We start from the raw sequence: 5000 nt of genomic DNA on the forward strand, positions 1-5000 counted from the left end.
CATGGCTTAATCTTTGAGACAAGCATATGACTACTGGCAGGATCAACCAGGGAGCTGCGTCAACTAGAGCTGAGCAGCCGGCCGCCCGGGAGTGTGTCCCGGGGGCCCGCGCGAACACGCAAGCGTCCGCTCAATTATTCTGCAAACAGGAGGAGGCTGAGCTCCCCTGCACAACACACCTCGAAACCCTCTCAGGTCCCGGCGGCGCGCAGCGCCGTCCTAAGTACTTGGTCGGGTTCGAGAGAGGCGCAATCGCCCGGAGTTAGGCGAGTAGACGCTTTAGGTGCGACCACCCGTGCTCCCAACTGAGCTTGCCGCTGCCGACAGAGGCCCGGGAGCGTGCTGTCGTGGCATTGCCGGCGGGAGACAACACGCGCCACCTACGGTGACCGGCAGCTCCAACGCCAGCGCCACAGAAGGACAAAAGCCCCACTTGGGTGCCGAAGCGAACTCTCCCAGCACAGCGCACGCGCCAACACGTCCGCACAGCTGCGATACAAACCACCTGCGAGAACCGCTGGGGCGACCGAGCAGCAGACGGCGTCGCGGCGCCGAGCGCCGGGCGGCGGCGCATCTTCAGCGCACACAGTCCTCAATCGGACCAGCACACTGCAGATGGCCACCGCGCTTCGCACCGGGCCCGCGAGGACCTGCTTTGGCCGCAAGGCGCCGCGAGCAGGGGGCGCCGGCGCGCAGCTGCGCCGCCTGCCGCGTCCGTCGGCCGGCGCGCCTGCCACTGGCCGCCCCCACCAGCCGGCTGTAGCGCGTGCGCCCACGCACCGCGCTGCCAGCACGCCGGGCGGCCCCCCCTCACCGGCCGGGGACGGTCCCACCCAGCCACCGCCGCGTATCGCCTCACACCCAGATCCCCTTTCACGTTCGTGGGCATGGTGGGTCCCCTTTCACGTTCGTGGGCATGGTGGGTATCCCTGAAACAACCGGTTAATAGCTCGACCGATCGTCGCCAACACTGATTCACCTCTAGCGAGAACAACCGCACCACAACGGGTTACCTGTTGTTCATTTGCGTAACGTCACCAGCAAACGTAGACGTCCATCGCCATTTGCAACGAGTATTGCATGCCTGTGTCAGGTGTCACAACACACTACGTCTGCCCACATAGACGCAACAACATGTGCACGCCTCGAGAACACGTGGAAGGTAGCCCCCGTACGTATGCGGTGTCCATTGCGCGAACGACTGTCAGCCGGCCTCTGCAGGATGTCGCAGATGTGGAACGCGGTGCAACATGCTATCACGGTGTGTGAGAAGAGACGACTACGTCCGAATACACGCTCCACTACATCAACAGACTGCTCATGCTGATCGCCATCCAGGGCGTCCGTTCCTCCCACACGTCTGAATGGCGTACCACACTGCAATCCAGCTCTTATAGGGAGACGACACGTAGCTGCGTGCACAATATTTGGACTGTATGGTCTGCCGTTGCTAGGCGCAGTCGTCGTACGGTCACACATGTGCCACGATGTATCATTCAGTACATACGGACCAATGTGCAGTACAGTTTGTGGGTTTTGCGTACATCGGCGGACAGGTGACAGGCCGTACCACAACGTAGGCTGAGTACGTCGGCATGCGAAGGGCATTGAACATGCAAACTTCTCAACGACCAGCTTGCGAAGGCAGGGGGGAAGGGGGGGGGGGGCATGTACGTCCTGCTGCTATCCACATTACAGTGTATAGCAGGAGCATGTGGAAAGTCAGCAACACCTGCAAGGTGTTTAACATGACGCGATACACAGGGGACCGGGCAGTGCGAATAGCGAACTATATTGCGAGGGTTGCGGTTAGGCAACACTACACTAATTTAACGAGTTGCATAACAATTACAGAGCAGGTTCAGCGACAACGTGCGTCAGGTTAAGGCGCAATATAGGTTAGGTTAAGGCACAACATGGGTTACGTTAAAGCACAAATTAGGTTACGTTAAAGCACAAATTAGGTTACGTTAAAGCACAAATTAGGTTACGTTAAAGCACAAATTAGGTTACGTTAAAGCACAAATTAGGTTACGTTAAAGCACAAATTAGGTTACGTTAAAGCACAAATTAGGTTACGTTAAAGCACAAATTAGGTTACGTTAAAGCACAAATTAGGTTACGTTAAAGCACAAATTAGGTTACGTTAAAGCACAAATTAGGTTACGTTAAAGCACAAATTAGGTTACGTTAAAGCACAAATTGGGTTACGTTAAGGCACAACATGGGTTACGTTAAGGCACAACATGGGTTACGTTAAGGCACAACATGGGTTACGTTAAGGCACAACATGGGTTACGTTAAGGCACAACATGGGTTACGTTAAGGCACAACATGGGTTACGTTAAGGCACAACATGGGTTACGTTAAGGCACAACATGGGTTACGTTAAGGCACAACATGGGTTACGTTAAGGCACAACATGGGTTACGTTGAGGCACAACATGGGTTACGTTGAGGCACAACATGGGTTACGTTGAGGCACAACATGGGTTACGTTAAGGCACAACATGGGTTACGTTAAGGCACAACATGGGTTACGTTAAGGCACAACATGGGTTACGTTGAGGCACAACATGGGTTACGTTGAGGCACAACATGGGTTACGTTGAGGCACAACATGGGTTACGTTGAGGCACAACATGGGTTACGTTGAGGCACAACATGGGTTACGTTGAGGCACAACATGGGTTACGTTGAGGCACAACATGGGTTACGTTGAGGCACAACATGGGTTACGTTGAGGCACAACATGGGTTACGTTGAGGCACAACATGGGTTACGTTGAGGCACAAATTAGGTTACGTTGAGGCACAAATTAGGTTACGTTGAGGCACAAATTAGGTTACGTTGAGGCACAAATTAGGTTAGGTTAAGGTACAATATGGGTTAGGTTAAGGTACAATATGGGTTAGGTTAAGGTACAATATGGGTTAGGTTAAGGTACAATATGGGTTAGGTTAAGGTACAATATGGGTTAGGTTAAGGCACAACATGGGTTAGGTTAAGGCACAACATGGGTTAGGTTAAGGCACAACATGGGTTAGGTTAAGGCACAACATGGGTTAGGTTAAGGCACAACATGGGTTAGGTTAAGGCACAACATGGGTTAGGTTAAGGCACAACATGGGTTAGGTTAAGGCACAACATGGGTTAGGTTAAGGCACAACATAGGTTAGGTTAAGGCACAACATAGGTTAGGTTAAGGCACAACATAGGTTAGGTTAAGGCACAACATAGGTTAGGTTAAGGCACAACATAGGTTAGGTTAAGGCACAACATAGGTTAGGTTAGGGCACAACATAGGTTAGGTTAAGGCACAACATAGGTTAGGTTAAGGCACAACGTAGGTTAGGTTAAGGCACAACATAGGTTAGGTTAAGGCACAACATATGTTAGGTTAAGGCACAACATAGGTTAGGTTAAGGCACAACATAGGTTAGGTTAAGGCACAACATAGGTTAGGTTAAGGCACAACATAGGTTAGGTTAAGGCACAACATAGGTTAGGTTAAGGCACAACATAGGTTAGGTTAAGGCACAACATAGGTTAGGTTAAGGCACAACATAGGTTAGGTTAAGGCACAACGTAGGTTAGGTTAAGGTACAACGTAGGTTAGGTTAAGGTACAACGTAGGTTAGGTTAAGGTACAACGTAGGTTAAGGTACAACGTAGGTTAGGTTAAGGCGCAATGTAGGTTAGGTTAAGGTACGATATAGCTGAGGTTAAGGTACAATATCGCTTAGGTTAAGGTACACATTGTTGTAGGGAAAGGTGTATTTGGGGGGGGGGGGGCGGCAGGTTCGTTGATAGTGATTATCGTAAGTGCATGCCTGCGGGATCATCCGATTTGTCACGTCAGGATGCACTTGTGGCTCATGACAGGCGGCGCTCCGATTCCAAGGTTATGGCAGATGTGTGTCTTTCATTCCTGCCATTGTTTGTGTACTGTGACAGGAGGCAGTATTGTGATGTTGGGTGCACCCCTGTGTAGGACATGTGTGGGTGTTCGTGGCTTAACTGAGCAATGGCGGATGTCGGAAGGGTGGGATATTCTGTTTTGTGGGTGGACCTCCCGGTCTGGTTATGATAGTGTGGATTGTGTAATGTGGCGGAGAGGATGCACCGGATGTTCTTCCATGCTGGTGGTTAGATATTGTGTGTGTGCCTGTTAGAGGCAGAGAGTAGTGTGTGATAGTGTCTGGCTGACGTGTGGTTCTCATTGTGTGCAGAGTCTTTCAGCATGTATAGGGACGGTTGTATATATTATCTGTATTCTGATGGCTCTGCATCTATTACTAATCAGTGCCGTGTATACGGTTACTCTGGTTCCAGTCGAAACTGTTCTATCTCTGTACATTAGTGACACTGCGGCTCCACTATGTTGCTGCCCCTGTCGGCCGTTTCCCCCAGTGTATGGCTAGTGATTATCAGCAATCAGTCTATTAGTCAATACCGGTAGTGTGACGACTTCAAATGTCCGGGATGGGGGAAGCTAAACCCTTCCCGTGGGTCAGGGCCTAGAAAGACTCTTCCCACGCAGGAGGCTCGGACTGTCGTTACTCTTCCGAGAAATATATTTGCCCAGCGTTTTTTGTGACTGCGAGTGCGACGCCCACGGGTACCGACATGGATGGGGCGCTTCCTAGCTGATCGCTCGGCATGGGAATCAGTACAGTGAGCAATGCGATCGCGTCTGTAGCTTGTACGTGGTACAGCTCGCAGCTCATGTATAGGGACAGCGGGAATGTCGCATATTGGACATAACTCTTCATGAAACGCAAGTTATAGGTGTGGATTGCACATTACGAGTGCGGGAAACTTCCGCCGTTCATCCGCTGGCGTTGCGAGTTTGGCCGTTGGGGTGGGGCACGAGCGGGTGCGGGTGGTGTGATTGCCGGTCCACGACGTCGTGCGGCAGAGGCACTGGCGTTTGGGTGCTGTGGTCGACAGAGGCTGCATGCTTTGTGGGTGGCGTCGAAAGATGGGCACTGTGGGCC

At 51.8% G+C, this 5000-nt stretch overlaps 1 non-coding gene across 1 annotated transcript in view; it reads right to left on the reverse strand.

Moving 5' to 3' along the window:
* LOC126435539 (small subunit ribosomal RNA) overlaps nucleotides 1-53 on the reverse strand; it is a 1909-nt gene extending 1856 nt beyond the window's left edge. Inside the window, exon 1 of the ribosomal RNA XR_007580014.1 lies at nucleotides 1-53. This exon is cut by the window's left edge and continues 1856 nt beyond it. This is a non-coding gene — a ribosomal RNA (small subunit ribosomal RNA).
* Between the last annotated feature and the right edge of the window lie 4947 nt (nucleotides 54-5000).

Source organism: Schistocerca serialis, unplaced genomic scaffold (assembly GCF_023864345.2).
Source record: "Schistocerca serialis cubense isolate TAMUIC-IGC-003099 unplaced genomic scaffold, iqSchSeri2.2 HiC_scaffold_1211, whole genome shotgun sequence".
Classification (NCBI taxonomy): Eukaryota; Metazoa; Arthropoda; class Insecta; order Orthoptera; family Acrididae; genus Schistocerca; species Schistocerca serialis.